This window comes from Equus caballus, chromosome 28 (genome assembly GCF_041296265.1).
Source record: "Equus caballus isolate H_3958 breed thoroughbred chromosome 28, TB-T2T, whole genome shotgun sequence".
NCBI classification, from domain to species: domain Eukaryota; kingdom Metazoa; phylum Chordata; class Mammalia; order Perissodactyla; family Equidae; genus Equus; species Equus caballus.
Window position 1 is genome coordinate 27,563,394 of NC_091711.1, and position 21,946 is coordinate 27,585,339.

General features: G+C 40.8%; 1 long non-coding RNA gene across 3 annotated transcripts; it reads right to left on the bottom strand.

Moving 5' to 3' along the window:
• Positions 1 to 1,570: 1,570 nt before the first annotated feature.
• LOC138921181 (uncharacterized) lies at positions 1,571 to 20,935 on the bottom strand. Of its 3 annotated transcripts, none has more exons than XR_011433531.1 (5): positions 20,741 to 20,935; positions 12,411 to 12,624; positions 11,543 to 11,628; positions 3,358 to 11,300; positions 1,571 to 3,259 (listed from the first exon to the last, which is right to left on the bottom strand). It is a non-coding gene; the product is annotated as an uncharacterized lncRNA (long non-coding RNA). The 3 variants fall into 3 exon arrangements; XR_011433530.1 differs by having other exon boundaries at positions 12,411 to 12,640; XR_011433529.1 differs by having other exon boundaries at positions 12,411 to 20,935.
• Positions 20,936 to 21,946: the final 1,011 nt, after the last annotated feature.

Genomic DNA, 21,946 nt, shown 5'->3' on the forward strand with positions numbered 1-21,946 from the left:
ATCACTGCCAAGAGTTGTATTAGGCAGTGCTGCTCTAGGGTACACTCTGCAGAGAATCTGGGATTTGGAACCTGAGGTCTGCAAAATAGAGGAAAAAATGGTGCAATCAACTGAGTGCCAGACCCGTTTGTGGAAATCAGTTATCAAGGAATTGAAGAATAAAATGTGCCATGTGGATGCATTTTGAAGGCCATGGCTCCTCTTGAGTGACTCTCTCATGGCTGGTAGAAATGTGCAGGTAAACAGGGAAAATCATCAGTCACTATTCAGCATCAACTTTCAGCATCCCATGCAGGGAACCATGGGTCCTAAGGAACTGCAGTGGAAGGAAAACCAAACCAACTGAAACTCAAAACGGGATTACCCAAGAGAAAAGCAGTTTGTGACAAAATGAATCTGGAATCATATGGCTCATTAAAAGTGGCCTTTTCAAATACATTGCAACTTGATGGTTTCTTTAATGCACCTGAGTTTAAATCATGCTTAGAAGGCAAGCAAACTCAGTCCTGGTTATTCATTCTTACCTGAGTTCCAAGTTATCCATCACATCCTCATGAATTTTGCTACATTTATTAATGATACTCACTTAATTAATCCCAGGAGAGGCAGGAGCTAACGTCTGTCTTAATCTTGACAATTACTAGAAATGCAACCGATGGCATTGCCTTCAGAATAAGTGACTAGAATTAAATATGTGTGATAGTATGTTGACATTCTGCCACAGAAACAATGTAAAAATATAAGTGACTTTAAAAAGTTTATAGGTTTTTCTCCATAAAAGTTTCTTAGCTTTCTTCATATTTTTTTCAAAGAATTTAAGTCACTTCAGTTAGGGAAAATTGTAGAACCCTACCTTGAAATATTCCACCACATGTAACCTCCTAGGAATTTAAGGACAGAAAATTTTGCTGAACTTCACTGAATTGAAAACTGAAATTGTCACTTATTGGAGAATGCAGTGGGTTGTGTGGTATTGTCAGCATATTAAATCTTGGGTGAAAGTTATAAATATTATTGATTGTTTTTAAGTTAGAGAAGTGTCTGTGCATTCAATATTAATTTTAGTTCACTTTTTAGAAATCAAGAAATATGTTAGAATTGTAATGCTGGTAGGGACCTCAACTGACAATCTTATCATTCCTTTTAGACTCTAAGCCAGGCTTGATAAAAGTGATTTTGGAAGCTTGTTGGGAGAAGGGAAGTGGGACAGTGGAAAGAACACTGTACTGTGGACCCATGTGACCTGTACTCTAGTCCCAACTTTGCCGCAATTTTCCCACAATCCCACAACTTCTTGCTGTCTCAGTTTCCTTACTGATAAAATGGGGAAATGGACAGAATAGTTTCTATAGCACTTTCTAACTATATTAGTTTTCTGTTGCTCCATAATAAATGACCACAGACTTAGTGGCTTAAAACGATACCCATTTAAGGCAAAGGACCTGAATAGATGTTTTTCCAAGAAGACATCCAAATGGACAACAGGTATGTGAGACACTGCTCAACGTCACTGAGCATCAGGAAAATGCAAATCAAAACGACAGTGAGATATCACCTCACACCCATAACAATGGTTTTTATTAAAAAGGCAAGCTGAAACACGCTGGTGAGGATGTGCAGAAAAGGAAATCCTAGTGCATTGTTGGTGGGAATGTAAACTGGTACAGCATTTTGGAAAACAGTATGGCAGTTCCTCAAAAAATTAAAAATTGAGCTACCATATGATCCGGAAATCCCACTCTGGGTATACACCTGAAGGAATTGAAATCAGGATCTCAAAGAGATAGCTGCCCACCCATGTTCATTGCAGTATTATTCACAGTAGCCAAGATATGGAAACAACCTAAGTATTCATCAGTGGATGAACACATAAAGAAGATGTGGTATATGTACAATGAAATATTATTCAGTTGCAAGAAAGAAAGAAATCCTGCCATTTGCGACAACATGGATGGACCTTGAGGTCATTATGCCAAGTAAGAAGAGAAAGGCCAATCTGTATGATATTGCTTATATGTGGACTCTAAAAAGTCCAAACTCATAAAAACAGAGAGTAGAATGGAGGCTACCAGGGGATAGGGGGGCATTGGGGAGATGTTGTTTAAGGGTACAAACTTGCAACTAGTAGGTAAATAAGTTCTGGAGATCTAATGTACAGCATAATGATTATAGACAACAATACTTTATTATAAACTTCAAAGTTGCTAAGAGAATAGATCTTAATTGTTCTCATCACAAAGAGGAAATGATAATTATGTGACTTGATAGAGGTGTTAGTTAATGCTATGGGGGTAATCACATTGCAATATGTAAATGTATCAAACCAACATGTTGTACACCCTAAACTTCCACAATGGTATATGTCAATTCGATCTCAATTTAAAAATAAATTTGAAAAAACCAATATTCATTTATTATCTCACAGTTCTGTGGGTCAAAAGTCCTAGACGGCTCAACAGGCTACTCTGCTTAGGTTTCCATGAGGCCAAAATCAAGGTGTTGGGTAAGCTGGGCTCTTATCTGCAGACTGGAGAAGGACATACTTCCATGCTCATTCAGGTTGTCAGCAGGATTAGGTTCCTTGTGGTGGTAGGACTGGTTCCCATTTTCATGCTGGCTGTCAGTCAGGGGTCACCCTTAGCTTCTAGAGGCCGCTCGAATTTGACATCATGTACCCTCCTCCATCTTCAAGCCAGCAACAGCATGTTAAATCTTTCTCATGTTTCTAATCTCTCTGACTTCTCCTTCTGTTACCAGCCTGAGAAAACACTCTGCTTTTAAAGGACTTGGCTAATTAGATTGGGCCCACTCAGATAATTTCCCATTTGATTGACTCAAAATCAGCTCATTAGTTGATTAATAACACCTGAAAATTACCTTTTGCCAAGTAATATAACATAATCAGGAGCATAATATCTCATCGTATTCACAGTTGAAGGAATTAGGAATATCTTAGGGAAGCATTTTGGATTCCTGCCTACCATACTCACTCAAAAATCTTTGATTTGACGTCTTCCAAGCCTACAGAGAGTGCCTTTCTATAAAGTTCTTTGCTTCTGTTTCTTCCTTCTGGCAATCCTTTCCTGGTAGCTAGTGTTAGTATCTCTTGCTGTAATTTAAACTCTTTGCTTTCAGTTCTGTCTGTATTTTTCTGAAATCAAGTTTCACCTTAGTGCCAGGAGACAGTGGGGTGTTTCTAGAGCCTGTTGGTCATCTCAGTGCAGTACCAGCATCTTCTCAGTGATGTAGACAGAAGAGGCTGACATGAGAGAAGGGAGAACAGTGATTTTAGCAACCCTAAGAGGTGCTTAGATGGACTGCTGTCTAAGAAGCGGCAATGACATCTTACATACTCACCAAAGGGCAGTAGAGGAAAGCCAGGGGAATGGAGCCATCCTGCCTTCACTCCCTCATAGCAGCCTCTGTTCAGGACATTTGTAGGGAGCCATTTTAAAAGAGGTTGACTTTTCTTCAGTCCGCCCCTTTGTGGAAATTTCAAGTGACTTAAGTGGTTATGGCAATGCTTTTTATTGTGATTTTTTGGTACAAATAAATGGAATAAAATCTGAAAGTACAAAAGATCTAATAGACAAAAAAGGAAATCACCACAATCCCACCATACAGGAGTAACTGCTATTAATATTGGGTTGTATATGCTTCTAGATAGTGTTCTATGATATGTGCATAAATGATTTTTTAAAAGGGTATTGGACAACATTTAACAATATATGGTGAAAATTTTCATGTCAATAAAGATACTTCTTTGAAATCATTTTAAATGGCTACCTCCTAATATTACATCTTGTGGGCATACCAGTCTTTATTTAATCATTTCTGCTAAACATTTAGGTTATTCCCCTTTCTTGCTTTTATAAATACTGCTTCAGTGAACATCTGTATAGCTAGATCTTGGAGCATCTTCTTAACTACTTAGGATAAGTTTCTAGGAGTGAAATCATTTGGCTAGATCATACACACATATTGAAATGTTTTGAAATATGTTGGCAATGCATTTTAATTGCAAAATGCCCATTAGCTAATATGTCTTGGAAAGCACATTGAGTTTGTGGTAGAAAATGGACTGGAGTTCAACTTTCATCTCCTGCTAGCTCTGTAATTTTGATCAAATCAATATCCCTGAGCCTCAATGTCCTCATCTGTAAAATGGATATAGTAATATTCACTCTACCTACCTCATATATAAAGGTTATTATGCAGGTGAAGAGAGATGGGCTATGAGGCAAGAACTTTGAAAATTATAAAGTTATGAATAAATATAAGGCACTCATTTATCCCTTCTGCCCAGGCAAGGGCAGTGATCTTCGGCAAAATAGTCTGTCAGATCCCCATTGAATTACACCTCTTCTGAGAACACTTGACTGTACTAACATCCCCCAAGAGCACATTATGGGCTTGATGGCACTCCACTGAGTAGACCAGTGGCTCTAGTCCTGATCCAAAAGTGTGGTTCCATATTGGTGCACCTGTTTCTTTTCTCTAAACTCTTTTTCTTTTCAATAAACTCTATGACTTGGGAAGTCTATTCTGTATGGTTACTGTATTTATTTTTTGTCACCTTATTTTTTCAAGCTGGCTATTTACTCATCCCCCTGCCGATCTACTATGTTCTCTGTGAGGTTATCTTTATTGGCACTCATAGGGGGCATTTAGCACTCATATGGTACTTTTCATCTTGAAAGCACTTTACAGACATTAGCTAATTAATTTTTACATCACAGCATGATAGGTTGGTAGGGAGCTAATCTAAGCATTTGAGCTATGGTGATGAAAGGTGTGTTACAAGTACAATAAATTATTTTTTTATTTTTCTTTGGAGGAGGAAGAGATGGTTATGTAACTTGTCCCAAACCACAGAAGACATTTACCTTATAGTTGAAACTCAAGCCTAATGTGATGAAGTTAGTTGTATCACAGGCACTCTTACCAGTTCTGATCCAGGTTGCTCCCAAAGACAGTGTTATGGGAGTGAAACCAACCAGCTGGCTCCCCTTTCCACTCTGCGAGGGGAACAGCATTATTTGCACTTGAGTTGCTTTCTTCCCTTCCTTCCTTTTTGAATGATGGCACTTACTGAAATGAACCTGATGGGAAGTTTGAAAATATTTCAGAGGGGCCTCCAAGTTTATGAGAGAGAAGGATGGGCAGCAATAGGAGGCAGCACCCCGTATATGGCAAATCTGGTTGGATTGTAATTTGTTTTTGAAATCTAAGTCTTTCTAATTGGTAGAATGATGACATTGCTTTTGCTTGGACAGATGGGGAAGTAGTGAGGGTAAAAACACCTTTGCTTGGCTTTCATGAGCTGTGCCCTTTGGGATCCTAGAGTGGAGACAGAGAGCAGGAAGAGGAGGACCCAGGAGCATCTGCTCTTCTAGCCTCTGTGCCTCCCCAGAACTGATAGGGATTTCCCAACTGCCCTCTGATCTTAGGTTGCCAATCAGAGTTTCCAACACTGATTTCAGAAAAGAGAGAATACCAGTAGAACTGGCTGTGAAGAAAGGGAGCTTGGTCAGGCTTCTTCAGAATTCTCTTTCCTGAAAAGTACGTGGATGGAACTCAGGCAATGATGGCTCTGAGTCCACAGGCTTTCTCTCTTCAGTGAAATAATTGAAGGTAACAGGAGGGTCAAATTCTTAAAGGAGGATATCTAATTCAGTTTCATGTCTCCTGAAATGTGATCAAGACTTGCAACAATAATAATTTAGATTATAAAATCTTTTGACTTTGGAAGTCGGTGGTGGGGTGGTAGCCAGAAAGAACAAGTCCTAATGTTTGATCCGTTTATTAATAGCTCTTCTCTGATGGTCAGGTTTCCCTGGTCTCTATAATTTCTCATGCCAGTCTGAACACCTAAGCAGATGGCTTAAATAAGAGGGGAGATCTGACATTTAGCTGCTAATTTATTTTACAGTGTGGGCTGCCATGTATCATACATAAGGTAAATAAAAGTGATGGACTAATTATGGAAACGTGCACTGCCTTCCAATTACTCTTGGATTATATGTTTAATATTTTGAAGTATTCCTATTATGGGGAGATTTGTCACTGTTGCAAACTTTTTTCTTTGTGGAAATCCAACTTTATCTGCAGTAAGGCTCAGCTGATTTTGGTCTGCTAAGTAAATGAACGTCTTAGACTTTCCAACACGATTGGGAATTTTTTTTTTTCCTGGTTGAATCATATTTTAGACTTATATTTTTGACAACCTATTTCACAGTTGACTGGCCTCCCCCTCCCAATGTGGGATTCTGTTCCATTTTCAAATAGTAGATCCACGTTTGTTATCATAAAAGGGCAATCTTGTCATTTTAAAAAGATCACTTCTGGTTAATTCCAGATCTGTAACTTGTTTTGGTCTGCTAACTTTCTCATATTTCTTTCAAGAACAATTTGCTTGGGAAAGGAATGGATCAACACCGCAAAATGGTTTAACATTATCCAAATGTCTGGTTAAAAATTATATATTTATTTTAAAAAGCAGAAACAAGTTCTTTTAAGCTTACATTAACAGTAATAGGAGTGCTAGAATGTTTGAAAACTAGAAGATTGTTTTACTTTGTATCTAAAGACTTAATGAAATTCAATGTTATTTTGTTTTAGACTTATATTCTAATTTGTGCTAAGTACACAACCCAGAGCCATCCTTCTCAGTTTCATAAAAATTTGAAATTTTATAACAATGAAAATTTTGTGTTTGTTGTTTGCTTTTCAGTTTAAGATAATTATTGCTTCTAATCCAGAGTTTGCCAATTTCATTTTGATCTTTTGCAGAAAGTTAGCTTCTTACAATGAATCACAGTAGGTTTATTACAAAGGAAAATATTATGCATTTTATGGTTTGAGCATTATATCCATAAATGGTTACATTTTGTACACTTAGATCTAATCTCATTCCAAAAAATCATTTGAGACAGCTTATACAAATACATAAACCAAAATAGGCAAATTATAAATGAGTTATAAATCAGGAACAGAGAACTATAGGCAGAATAGAAAGCCAAAACTTGGGGAAGAATTTGGACATAAAGAAGACACAGTTGCTAAAGATGAGCCACAAATTAGCTCTATGTTTCTTCGTATCCAAATGAAAAGGGGAATAGAATCAATTCCATAAGACAAATGATCTACAAAGAACAAACATATCTGTTCCTCAGGGTAAACAAAGCTTTTTTTCTGGTAACTAAATTGCTTACATTAGTATATTATTATGTATAACATTAATGTATTAGCATACATTTCAATACAGGTGTTAATATTTTTGTGTCACTTTTGTTTCATAACAAAATCCAACCATGGAGTCTTAAAGGAGCAAACGTTTACTGTTTCTCTCTATTCTGTATGTTGGCTGGGTGGTTCTTTTGGTCTGGGCTCCTGTGGCTGGGGCTGGATGAACTAGGAGTTTGAGGATGGCTGGGTTCTAGCTCTGCCTGCTCCCTCAAACTACAGAAGGCAAATCAGGCTTCTCCAGGCAAATCCTATGGTGTCAGAAAGGTTCTCAGTACCAAGAGAGAGCAAGCTCCAATCAGTGCTTTTTAAGTCTCTCTTTATATCATGTATGCTAATGTCATACAAAAAAAAGCAAATCCTATGGCCAGCCCAGATTCAAGGAATGGAGAAAGTGACTGTCCCTCTTGAGGGGGGGAGCCACAAAGTGCCATTGCAAAGGGGCGTGAATGTAGAGAAGGGAGGAATTCTTGTGGCTGTTTTTGCAATCTACTACAGTTGAGAAGCCAGTCTTTCTCTTTACCACACACCATTAATCATTAAGGCTTACCTTAAGCCTGGAGTAGAGAAGAAGGACATTGTGTCAGCTGTCAATTTGTTGCTTCTCAGCTCTGAATGAACCCTTCAATATATATGCTCTGTGATAACCAATGGAATTCCTTTAAACATTTCTCCTTAAAGGGAGGACCATGGTAAGCTTCCTCAGCAGAGGGCGCTGGAGGGACATTGCAAATAGAAGAGGTATTTTGCAATTTCTGATGGGCCCCGAGGTCAGCATTGTGGGTGTGAGAATACCCTGTAAAGTCTCCCCTAGCCACAGGCCCAGGATCCCTTGGTGACTTTGCAGCCTCAGCTGGGTGATAACCTTTCCTCAGCCCTCTCCATGTGGAAACCAGAACACTGTGCAACCAGCAAGCAATTGCCTACAGCCCGGAGAGTCACCCACTCAACTGTTATTCCTTCTGCAAGTGCTGGCTTCTCCTCCACCACCCTGTGCAGCCTGCACACTTTCATGGCCTCTGCCACTGTTCCTCCAGCACTTGGACTCCCACTGCACCCCTATGTCACTGGCTGCTTATCGTCTGCTCCCCTGCCTGCTCTCCACATGGTTACCTAGGGTTTACCCAGCAACTCCAGACCAGCTCTGGCCTACCTAAGCCAGCCAACTTTGCTATCCAGGGGCCAAACCACCCCTTCTCCAGCGAGGTCTGAACCCCTTCCAAGTGTGTCCTTCCATGGGTGCTTTCCCTCAGCACTCGGGTACCGCAGAGCATTTCCTTTATCCTATAGTTTCTCTATAATCAAAGATAGTAATTCTCATATTAAATTCCCCTTGCTTAACCTACTGTGTGGTTTCTGTCTCCTGTTTGGACCCAGACTGCTACAGATGATGCAGCGAAAATGGAAAGCTGGAGACTGCTCTCCCTGATCCTGGTGAACAAGTGGACAAGTCAGGGAGATGGGAAGGGAAAGAAAAGGAAAAGGGATTGCAGGAAGACGGGTAATATAGGTAAAGGGAGCTGATTGGTTCTCCTTTCCTTTTCTCCCAGAGCAGAAGCTAGGGAGGTGTGTTTTGGGCATTAAAGCTACCCAGTCAGTGTAGAGTAACTGGAATTCTCATACACTGTTTGTGAGAGTGTATCATGGCATAAACTCTTTGACAAATATCTTGCACTTGTGTGTGTGTGTTTAATGAAACTAAAAATATGAATATCCTATGACCCAGAGATTTCAATTCAAAATATGGTATATTCATACACTAAAATGTTGTTTAGTATTGAAAAGGGATGGACTATTAATACATGCAGTGACAAATGAATCTCTCTGACATCTATCCATCCAGCCAGACATTGATCATCCATCTTATTTGAAAGTACATTGCAGACATCTGTATACTTCCTGCTAACATATTGCAGCATACTTATGATTAACTAGTTCTGTTTGCTCACAGTTATATGAAAGAAACTTATGAAAAAAAAAGCACAAATATTATTATTCTATGTGAAGTTCTAAGAAAGGAAAATCTAATCTATGGTAGATAAAAAGTCAGAACATTGGTTGCCTCTGGAGAGATGGGGCTGGTGATTGAGTGGGAGGGAACCTGAGGGAATTTTCTGGGGTGGTGGCAATGTTATGATGTCTTCATAGAAGGTTGGGTAACACAGAGATAAGTATGTGTATGCATTTGTCAACATCCACAAATGTACACTTCAGATTTGTATAATTCATTGCACGTAAATTTAACATCAAAAGAAAAGATGTAAACAAATATAACTGGCTAATGATAAGTATGCTGACAAATAGATGGATAGATCTGTGATAAAAGGAAAGTATATTTAAATGTTAAGGATAGGAACTAGGTGGTGAGTATATAGGTATTCAGTATAAAATTCTCCCAACTTTGCTGTACATTTAAAATCTTTCTAAGAGAAAATCTTTGAAAATGCCGGGTTAGGTATGGAGAGCCACAGAGCATTCAGTCTAAGAGCTCACATACCCTGGTGACTAGGAGAAGACTGTAGGTTGTTAGATGAAGCTTCATTCACAGCTGTTTCCACATGGCATGGGTTGAGGGCATTGGGGTGGCAGCAGAAAGTCTGTAGATAGACGTGTCCCAGGAAGATCTCCTGGAGCCTCACGCTTGGAGTGTGATGTACTTATGAAGAAGTTTTCATGTGCCTAAGGATGGGGATATGGAGGTGCTGATGGTACCTGTGAATGGCATAGTTTGGGGGTCAGGGTGAAGAGGCTGTCATAGGCGGCAATGAGATTAGGGGCAAAAGACCAAGACTTGGGGCAAAAGGCCCACACACTGGGTGTTAACATGCTGTTCAAGAGCTAAGGATCAGACAAACCTCATAGATCACCTGTTTATTCATTTATTCAGCAAATATTTATTGATCACCTACTATGTGCCATATAGTGCTCTGGGTGCTGGAAATGTAGCAGTCAACAAAATAAGTTAAGTCCCTGTGGTTAAAAAAGCTTATATCCCAGTGGGGGTGAGATAGGCAATAAATAAATGAACAAGTAAGTAGGGGATATGTCAGAAGGTGATAGACACTATGGAGAAAATAGAGTAAGGGGAGATGATGGAGAGTATACAACAGAAGGGTTAGTATTTTACAGAGAGTGATCTGGGAAAGACTCATACATAGGGTGATATTTCAGCACAGACCTGAAGGACGAAGCCATGTGGCTATCTCAGGGAGAAGTATCCCAGGTTAAGGGAGCAGCAAGTGCAAAGGCAAAGTGTAAAGAATTAGGATGTCAGTTTGACTTGAATCAGCAAGAAAGAAAGTAGTAGGAGGTGAGATCTGAGAGGTGATGGGAAACCAGAGCAGATAAGCACTTGGGCTGTTATTTCGAGTACGATGGAAATGTATTGAGCAGAGGCATGAATATCAGAAACAACATTTTAAATGGATCACACTGGCCATGTGCAAATAGACCAATGGTCAAGGGTAGAAGCAGGGCGTTCAATTATAGGACTTTTGCATTAATCCAGGCAAGAAATGATGGTGATTGGACCAGGCAGAAGAGCTGATAAGAACTGGTCAGGTTCTGAATACATTTGAAGTCAGAGCCAATAGGACTTAGTTATGGATGCAAGTAGGATCAGAGAGAAAGAGAGGAGTTGAGAATGACTCCAAAATTTATGGCCTGAGCACCCGAAATGATACATACCTGCCACGGCAAGAACAGAGGAGGGACATAGGAGATCAGGAGCAACTAAAGAGTCTGCAAAGGGGTGGCCAGTGAGGAGAACCGAGAAGGAACAGTGGGCCTGTGAACTGAACGTTTGTGTTCCCCCTGAATTCAGATGTTGACGCCTAATCTCCAAGGTGGTGGTATTTGGAGATGGGGCCTTTGGGACAAGTTAGGTCCTGAGGGTGAAGTCTTCGTGAATAGGAGGCGACACGGGATCTCATTCTCTCTCTCCTCTCCATCATATAAGGACACAGCAAGAAGATGGCCAGTTGCAAACCAGGAGGAGGGTCCTCACCGGAACCTGACCATGCTGGCTCCCTGATTTTGATTTCCAGCCTCCAGAACTGTGAGAAAGAAATGTTTGTTGTTTAAACCACTCAGCCTATGGGATTCTGTTATAGCAGCCCAAGGTGACTAAGACAGGTGGCCAGAAGCCAAATGAAGACAGTCTTTGAAGGAGAAGGGAGTAATGAATTATGTCAGATGTTGCTGATCGCCCAGGGAACTGAGAGCAGCACTGTCCAGCCACTTAGCAACAGAGACCAGCAAGGATCCAGAGGACACTGTGTGCATCCAGGACTCTTACCTTTTCTCCATGGGTTGCATAAAACACTCCCTCAACTCTATATCTCCAGTCACCCCTTGGAAGGAGCATGACAAAGTTGAGGAGATCTGAAATACCAAGACAGAGCATTTAGTGAAAGGGACTGCTGAAATCACTTCGTGGGATTCACTTTACCTGTTGGACTAAAAGGTTCTGCCCAGCAGGAAGAAGCTCAGAGGGAGGATGAGGTATCAAACAAATAGATAAATGAAGCTACATTTTCTTTACACATATGAATGTGTGATAAGTAATTAAGTGACCTTACCTCATTAATAAATAGTCAAACTCTGAAGGGTCTATTTTTAATGCACTTGACTAAAAGATAATTTTCATTTTTAAAAGTATAATTAACAGTGTGGGCCCAAGTTTAATGTGTATGCTGATTGTCAATGAGATGCATAGTTTATAATAATGCAGAGGTGGCCCAAATATGTATACAACGTACAGGGAAGCTCAAGGACAGTGCCGGGCAGTCAATGAATATTTGTTAATTAAACAAACCCAGTTGCATTTTTAGGGCTTATTTTTTATCCTTAGGAATCCTACTGTCATGGATGAGATCATAACATAGATGCCTCTCTGAAAGGCTTGTCCGGGTTGTTTTCCTAGCAATATAAGAGCTATGGCAAAGTTGTCCAACCACAGGAGAGGCAGGTGATAATAAATAGAGGTCTTAAACCAACAAAGGGAAAAGTTTAAGAAAAAGAGTAATTAATTAAGACTCTTGTTTAAATAAGCATTCTTTAGCCAAGCCAGGGTCTTCATATTATTCATCACGAATAGAGCTTCTGACTATAACAAACTCTTAGAATCACAGAGGTCTCGTTATTCTAGACACAATAGAACTCACCCTATTAATTTCAGATCAGGAAACTGAGGCTCAGCGAGACTATGAGATTGTGCAGGTTACTGGTTAGATGATAGCAGTGATGGCTCTTGAAGTAGACTCTGTCTAGTTTTTCTTCCAGTACCCTCTCAATGCTCTAAGTTCATAACCTGTGTCAATTTTCTCATAAGCTCAGTCAGACCATTCATTTTAAAGACATCCAACAATTCTGATGTGTCTGTGAAAAGAAGAGACTGAGAAATCGTCAACATTTGCAAAATATTTATATCTACTTTGTGTTTATTTTCCATGTTCCTTGACCTACACAAGAAGTTAAGAGAATCTGTTCTATAGAGCAGAGGTTGAGAACTCAGCTACAGGATCCAGATCTTTGATAAAAATGAACAGGCCAGGGGCTGGTCCTGTGGCGGAGTCGTTAAATTCGTGGGCTCTGCATCAGTGGCCCAGGGTTTCTCCAGTTCGGACCCTGGGTGCGGACCTAGCACCACTCATCAAGCCGTGTTGAGGTGGCATTCCACAGAGCAGAGCCAAAGGGACCTGTAACTAGAATATACAACTATGTACTGGGTGGCTTTGGGGAGAAGAAGGAAAAAAAAAGAATATTGGCAACAGATGTTAGCTCAGATGCCAATCTTTAAAAAAAAAATGAACAGGCCATATGATGACTATGTTAAGGTAGAGAGTATGTGTGCTGGTGAAAAGGAAAGGCTGATGGTCAGCTCTAGCCAATTTGTGTGTGGGTCCATTGTTGCACCACCTTCCAATTTTCCAGAAGGCTTTGATTTCTATGCAAAATCTCTACTTTTGGCCACTAACTCAAAATTTCAAAAAGCTGGGTAAGCAAAACACTGTGCAAGTAAAATTTAAGAAATGAACAAACATGTCTGTGGGATGGATTTGGATGGAAGCTTCCTCTTTGCAACTCTGGTATAGGGTTTTGGAGTTATTTTGCAATCTGTTGATATGTGATATTCATTAAGGAACTCCTGTGGGTCTAGCATTGTAGTAAACACTATGGGGAGGGGGAGAAGGGAAACTCACAGTCATTTAAGGCATGTTTCTTATCTTCTGGGAGTTCCTGACTCAGTTGGGGAGATCAATATATGTGTATCTAAGCAGATATATATCAGAAACAACTAGAGAGCCATGTAATCAATGTTCGATTGGGTGGTATAAACTATAGGTACTATAGCAATTCAGAACTCAAATGGGGGTGTGGGCTGATTATTGATGTATTTTCTCTTAGTTCCAAATACACCCTTTTTGCCCAATCTGTGAAAATGGATCTGGGCCCTTTAAATATTTTTCCTTTGCTGACATGACGTTAAGCTTTGTCATTGTAGAAGGAAAGGGTTTTGCTTCCTGCTGCTGGTGTGCTAGCCTTACAGGCTCTCTCAACTGCTCCCCAGCACCTGGCTTCTCTAGTTTTCAGCTCCTTCACTGCACAGCAGCCAGCAGCTCCCATTGACCAGCAGCTTCCCCAGTCATCTACCCCCGGCAGTTTTGTAGTCGATTGCCTCCTGTGAGACATCTCCTGGTGAATACCTTTTCCTGATACCCCAGGCAATGGATTTCTGGAAAGTTCCAGAGGGTGGATTTCCAGTCGGTACCACCCACATGACACCACTCTGCCATTCAGTGAGCCACACTTGTGCCCTCTCTAAAATCTGGATCTCAGCCCAAGTGCCTCTGTTTTGGGTGCCAGTCCTTGTTACTCCAATCTCTTGTTATACTTAATATTTTTTTATATTAAAGATTTCCTGTTAAAATTACTATGTGGTTTTGGTCTCCTGATTGGGCCAAGAGTGATATGGAGTGTTTTTTCTCCCACAAACTTATAATGATCTATCCAGGGGCCCTATCTGGGCTATAGACTGTACCCCTTGGCTCTTCCTCCACTCCAAGCATTTGGATTAAGTGAGAACTATTGGCCTTGGTTTTCGGCCTCCTGGTGAACAGTTTACAGAGCAGATGCTTAAACGGAGTCCTTCCTTTGTTTTTTTAAAACTTGAGCTGCAGTACGGGAAATATTCTATATTGAGGTTGTAATGGTGGTTACACATGGCTGTGTAAATTTGTCAATCCCCATTAAAATGTACACTTAAGATGGGTGCATTGCTTATATGTAAAAGTATATCTCAATATAAGTAATTAAAAATAAAATCTTGTCCTCTGGGATGGAGGCTAAGAATGTAAACTCAGGCCTGCTGGAGGCCTTAGTTCCAGCCTGGTGGGGAAGGCCATCCTGAGAGAAGGAAGCTGACAAACACAGAAGTGAAGATGAGAGATAAAGATAAGGAAAGTTTGCAGGTTCTGGTCCCTGGTTCCTTTTTTGTTTCCGAGAATGGATCCACCCCTTTCTTTTCTGCTATTTGCTCTTGAAGGCTAATAAATTCTCCATTTTGCATAAACTAGTTCAATTTAATTTTCTTTTACCGGTAACTAAAATATCTAATACAGAAAGAAAAGATCATTGTGGGCTGAGCTAATTAGTGTGGGCAGACTTGATTTCAGACATGAGAGTGAGCTGGATCTTGTAGGGTACAGAGAGAAGTGGTGGAAAAGCATGGTAAGCAATAATGTAAAGAAAGTAAGTGGAAAGAATGGAAGTGGAAAATAAGGACATGTATAGCGTTTGTGGAGATAAAGTATACAGTTCAGAGCAGAGACTTTGAAATCAGATGGATTTGGGCTTAAATCTTAGCTTTGCTATTTGTAAGCTAATGTCCTGGGGTAGAGACCCAAGATCTCTGAGCTTCAGATAATTATCGCAAGGTTTAAATGAGATTAAGTATTTAAAACATCACAGTGACTGGCATAGCAATGGAAATGATAGTAAAACTAGTAGAGGTAGTTATTTATGTTCATGATTATTGGAAAAAAACACTTGACACAATGACAATTCAAAATTATGGTTGGTGTAATTGACACTAATCTCTCAAAAGTCTAAGAAAAATTATTAGCCAAATTGCAATCAGTTAGAAAAGAAGTAAGCGATTCCACAGAGTCAGCAATGGCTCACTGAGAACAGGTCACGCCTAATGAACTTCCGATCCCTTTTGTTAGTTTTATGAGACAAAGGGAGTAGGAGAATGTTATTGACCTGGCCTGTCCTTTTTGAGGGGCACTGGATAAAGTGATCATAGAGCCTGACTCAGATACTTTGAACCAGGGGACCTCACTTTTCAGAGTATCCTAGAATTCTCATCAGCTATTTCTAATTTTATAAAGCCTTTTTTTAATTGACCTGCAATTTCTATATTTGCATCTTAGTTCTACTGTTTGGAAGTGCACAAAAGAAGACTGGTTCGTCTTCCTTCCAGTACTTGAAGATCCCTCTTGTGTCTTCCCTCAGATCATTTCTCCTCTGTTACATCTACTCCGAGTTCCTTGCCCTCCTTCTCAGTTAAAGTAACTTCTAAACGTGTCTGGTTGTCCTCTTCAGTGCTTCATTTTGCCATGTGCCTTATGAAATGTGGAACCACTTAGAATTGATTGCGATATTTCTGATGTTTTCAGATATGTGCAGATTTCACAACGACTGATACAAAGGATGCACTAATATTTTTATCTTTTCATTTCAATACTATTAACATTTTAAAGGCTCTAGATCCTACACTGTTGACTCATTTTGAACTTGAGAAGAACAAAATTCAACCGTACCATTTAAAATACTCCTTTCTAAATCTAAATCTATAGCTGTGCTATAACTATTGATTTTTTTTTATCTAAAAGGTAGGGTTTTACCATTATCCTTCTTGTTAGTTTCAGCACAGTAACCCAACCTGTTAAAATGTTGATCCTGTCATCTGTCATGTTACTTATCCCTCCCAGCTTCATTTCATCCTCAAATTGGATTTGCATGATCCTATATCATAAGCCACTGACAGAAGTGTTGAATAGGACGGAGAGTGGAGCCCTGAAGCGGGTCCTGAAGATTTCCTTCTACATTGACATAGTTTTGGTAATTGGTACTCTTTCAGCAAGGTGTTTCATCCAGCTGAGAATTTTCTTATCTGCACTCTGGTCTTCTTCTCACATGGACAACAAGAAAAATTTCTTTGGAGTTGTGAGAAGAACCTAGATTCTAGATTATGGTTATATTAATCAGAGTTCTTAGAGAAACAGAACCAACGGTATGTATATGGGGGGTGTGTGCGTGCGTGTGCATACGTGTGCGCGTTTATGTGTATGTCTATATATGCCTTTCGCTGATTGATGAGGATCACACACACTGTGGAGGGTAATCTGCTTTACTCAAAGTCCAAAGTCATCCAAAAACATGTTCACAGAAACATCCAGAATAATGTTTGATCAAATATCTAGGCACTGTGGCCTGGCCAAGTTGACACGCAAATTTAAGTGCCACTCTATGGTTAGACATAGCCAGCCTGCCATGACAGCTGCCATGAAGACTTGTTCAGTGTATGCCCTTCACAAAGGCACTGTGCTGAGTGAGTAAGTAGGCACTGAACTGTAGTCAGTCTACTACTCCTCAAGCATGTGCCCCGGACTAGGACTGCTTCTGCTAGCAGGAAGGGCGCCTTGTAATAATGAGTACGTAGGCACAGTCTATTCACCAAGCTATGTGCCCTTGGCACCTTTTTCTAATTTTCATGAAGCCTTAGCATAGGCAAGCTATGGTCTTGCACTTGGCTTATAGCTCTGACTCAGCTTCTCAGTAGCTATATGCCCATGGGTTAAGTCATTGATTTCTATGAAGCCAGTTTTCTTCATCTGTAAAATGGGCACATGTACCTGGTTGTGGGACTTAGTTAAAATGAGTTAGCATGTATGAAATGCCTGACTGGTCTGGTGTCTGGCACACAGTAGTTACACAGGAAAAGGTAGCCAGGATGATGATGGTATGCAACATCTCCCTAATCGACAACCTGGTATTCCCACCAGAAATAACCTCTCCGCATGTGCTCCATCCCAAATATTCCTTCTTTTCTTGGCTTAACTGTAGATTCTGTTTAGAACCTTTGGCTGATCTGGATGAACACAACGGCTGTTTTCCAAACATTTATATAACAAGAGACTCAGACATTGAAATTCCTTGTCTGGCTTAGGCAAGGACTGTTAGAGTCGAGGGACAGTGAGACAGGCCCATAAGTTCCCAATGCCCGGAGCACACAGCTGGCAAATCTAATTTTAAGTCCTTGCTGAAGTCCCTTTTGACACTCATAAATGCAGAATGCCTTATTTTATCGAAGCAGTGACTTCTAGAGAGACACTAAACAGATGACAGCCATGCAGCCTTCCCAAATGGAACAGAACACATGGTCGCAAATTATTATTTGTAAATAAATTAATAAGTCCTACAAAGAAATGCAGGATTGGGAATGGCTAAATAACAAGACTTTTTTCCCTTAATTAAAAAGACTTGACTGACTTATAATACCAAAGCGTTGTTTGCCTTTGTAGAGGAGGGACCCTTGGAATCAAGTGTTAAATCTCTGCTGATAATTCCACTTCCACGACAGCCTAAAATCGCAAATATATGTTTTTAGTTTGAGACCCTCCTCCCAAAAGGGACAATGCTTTGAATAAATCCATTGTAAATGAGTAGAAAATAAGAAAACATCTTGTATGGGTTGATTTTTATAAAAGTCACAGTTTGAAAATAGCTGAGAATGTAGTTCCTCTATAGAGGGTGTTCCTACTCCAATCCACTCTGTTCCAGGTTAATTTAAAAATTTTCCTGATGAAGCACGTTAGCATCCCTACTGTCTTTCTTTTCATTCCTCCTCTTCCTCTTCTCTACAGAAAAGCAGATTTGATGGTGACAGCGGTGTCTGCACCCCCGGCAGAAAGAATTCCAAGAACTAGTAATAACTAGTCTGTTTCCTTTTCGGTAATTCCCCCTTGCTCCTGGCCTTCTCTCCCCCTCCCCCTGAAGTCAGACCTTCCTGTGTATATGTGTACAAGAAAGAAAGAAAGAAAAAGAGAGCTGTAGTAGAGGCAAAGCGGCAGAAGCAAAAGGGAGGGAGGGAGAGACATCTTGATGGCCCCCGTGGCTGTTTTGTTTGACTCCGTGATAACTTATGGAAGGGGGAAAGAACCTTGTGCCCTGGATGAGGTTTGCGCTTCTATCGCCTTAATCTGCTCACAGCTCCTGAGGCCTTCCATTGACTCTCAATTCCCTCTAAGCCATAGATAATGGAATCACAGCCTCAAAAAAAAAAAAACCTTCAAGGTTGTCTTATTCATTTTGTGGAGAAAAAGACTAAGGCCTTGCGAGGGGTGACTCAGCCAAGTTCATTCAGCCAGCTGTGGCTACAGCTGCACTTGAATCCAAGTTTCCTGAAATCAGTTCAGGGCTTTTATCACTGTCACATGCAAAGTGTGTGCAATTAGGTCACTACTTCCATTATCTCTAGTTTGATGTTACTTTGAACTTTCCTGAAAATACAGTCAGACAAATGCCAGTTGGCTTGCGCATTAACTTTCTTTTCTTACTCTTTTCCAGGAGGCTTAGGAAACAAACAGGCAGTCATATTAACTTTAAGTACTTTGCTTTAGCATAAAAAGTTCTCCATGGTAATCATCTTCTAGTCTGCCCAGCTCATGCTTCAGCGGCCCCTAATGCGCCCTCTTTCCCTTGCACATATCCAGTACCACTTTTGCATGCTGGCACATGCCACACTTTATGCCTAAAAAATCATCACAGCAGGGGCAACAGTGGCGTTTATTGGTTGCCTACAATGCCTCACCAGCAATGATTAATTAGCAGATCTCTAGGATCAATCACCAAGTGACTTGGAGCATTGGCACATTGACAAACCATGCAGGAGGATTAGGAAACCACAGCACTGTCACTCATTGCTTTTGGGGCTGGAAGGAATATTTTCCTTGTGCTATCCAGGCAACATCATGGTGTATCAGTCAAGGCTCAGACAGGAAAACAGAAACTGTTCTAGGTACTTTGAGCAGAAAGGGCTTTAAAATAGGGGATGGATGCATGCAGGACTCTTGGAAGAACTGGAGGTCTAAATGTCAGGAAAAGGTTCTGCTAGCTCTCAGGTTCCTGCTGAAGTCACAGGACCCACAGAATGGTCACTGCAACCTGAAACACAAAAGGTTATTTTCAGAGACCACCGCGCAAAACCTTTCATCCATCAGCTGAAGCCCGTGCATTTACCCCCTCTGCTGGAAGAGCACTAATATTACTCTGTTTCTCCTCTGCCTTCTACATATGATGGGAGTTCTTTTTATGGATGCAATCTAGCCTAGAAACTTGTTAGTAAGGGATCCTGGGAAATGTAGTTTCCAGGCTTCTAGTCTAGGAGATACAGGGGATAATATAGAAGAGAGAATGGTGCCAAATTGCCAACAACCTGGCACAGGTGGCATTCATGTTTCTTCATATTGCAGAGGGAAAAGGGAGTGGAAAATCCTTTTTCAGCTTTTATTTCCATTCTAGGTAGGCAGGGACTTTTCTAATCAAAAGGAGTTTAAACTTCCTCCTCTCGTCGCCGTAGCCCCCTGACTGTACAGAGAATAAAGCTACCAGAGATAGTGCAAACTCAAACCACAGACATACTAAAGGCTGCAGTCACCCCCAAGTTAATAATCCAGATCAGACTCAAGAAGTCTTTTCTGCAAAAGGCCAGATAGTGATTATTTTAGGCTTTGTGAGCTGTACAATTTCTGTCACAATTACTCAACTCTGCCCTGGTAGTGCTAAAGGAAGCATAGACAATATGAAAAAGAATGAGCATAGCTGTATTCTAATAAAATTGATTTACAAAAACAGGCGGTGGGCCAGATTTGGCCTGTAGGCTGTAGTTGTCCGATCTATGATCTACATCATTAATAAGTGGGGAAAAAAAAAATCCTCAGAATCAAAAAACAAAAAACAAAACCAATCTCCTCCCCCAAACAAACAAACCAAACAAAAAATAGAAAAAAAATTTCCCTGCCAGGTAGAGCTATCTGGGACAATGACAGTGTAGGAGGCCGTGAGGAGGGTACAGAACGAGCAAGAATTATTTGCTTAGCTGCCTTGGTTAAGGGGTGAGAATAGAGATGGGGTCTGTTCCTACACCACGGTGACAAGGAGGAAGCAGAGACTAATAGCAGAGTCCGTGTACATCCTTTGTAGTTTCCTGTACATATGAGTATGCATAATACCTGAGACATATAATTCTCATTACAGAGTTTGAACCTAGGCATTCTCAACAACGCATTTTTTCACCATTATCAACAGACTTTCAACTGCAAGTAGTGAAAACTCAAATCAGACTGGCTTCAGCAAAAGGAAGAATGCCTTGGCTCTTGTAACTGAAAACACCAGGGGTGGTGCTAACTTGCTGCAAAGCCGGCTCTACCTGTGCGTGCGGTGTCAATAGGAGTCAGTCTCTCTCCATTGCTCAGCGCTGCTTCTCTCTACGTTTCTTCATGTCACTCAGGCTGACTTTCCCTTTGGGGTGGTGCACCTATGATCTGCCAGCCTCACAAGCCCAGTGGGAGGAGACTGCCAATTTCCTCATAGTTCTAGCAAAGTCCCAGGGCTGGCTGTAGTTGGCCTGAACTGAGTCTCAGATACAATACAGAACCAATTATTCTGGCAAGAGGGAAGGAGAAGCGCTGATTACCTAAGCCTAGGTTTTATGCCCCGTTGCAGGTGGGATGGGCCCATCTCAGCCACGCAGATTGAGAATAGAGGAGGAAGCATGGCTCCTAAAGGAAAAATCAGAATGTTATCAGATTGTAGTGCAACGGAGACTAGGAAGGAAAAACCCTGAGTCTACTCGGTGGACTTGCTTTCATAGAATTCCAGTCTATCCCATGCCTGATCAAGGACAGACACCTGAACTAAGCTGACTGCGTCTGACGCGTACAGTTTAGGTTCTAATGTCCCTCTAGTAGTGCTGCTACCTCAGCCGTAGACATATAGCTGATATGAGGCAGACCAGTACATAAGGTTGAATGAGCAGATGGAATTTGTTAATTAGTAGAAGTATAGTAAACTTTCTTGGGAGATACCTTTCTGAAGATTCTTAAACGAGATGGAGACCATTTTCCTTTCCAAACCAGAATCACTTGATAATTTGTTCTTGTTTTTCTTTAGTTCTCATGAAAGCAGTTAATGAGAGAGAGAGAGAAACAAGGGTCACGGTGTCCTTTCCGAGAGGCGGTGGCTCTCGATCTTACCTTTCCTTTAGCCTGTTCATTGAAGTGGATTAAGACTTTGAAGCTTTTAAAAGCAAAGAGCATATAGATTTCATTTTATCAGGTTAAAGGGATGTGAGTTTCATCATGCCCGAAACAGACCCTACCCTACTGGCCGTGGGCATGCAGTTTAAGCGTGGCCACCAGGACTGTGGTGTGAGCAAGCACTGACCTTTTAGATTAGTGCCTAAGCCTTCATTAAGAAGAGCATCCAAAATGACAGGCATGCCTCCAAGGAAGCCCAGCATTCCACACTGGTAGCCCAAGCAGTGAAAATTGACTTGGCGTGGGATTCTCCTCTCCCGGGCCCCCATACTGGGAGCCAGGAACACAAGACAGCGTGTTGGCAGATTCCAATCACT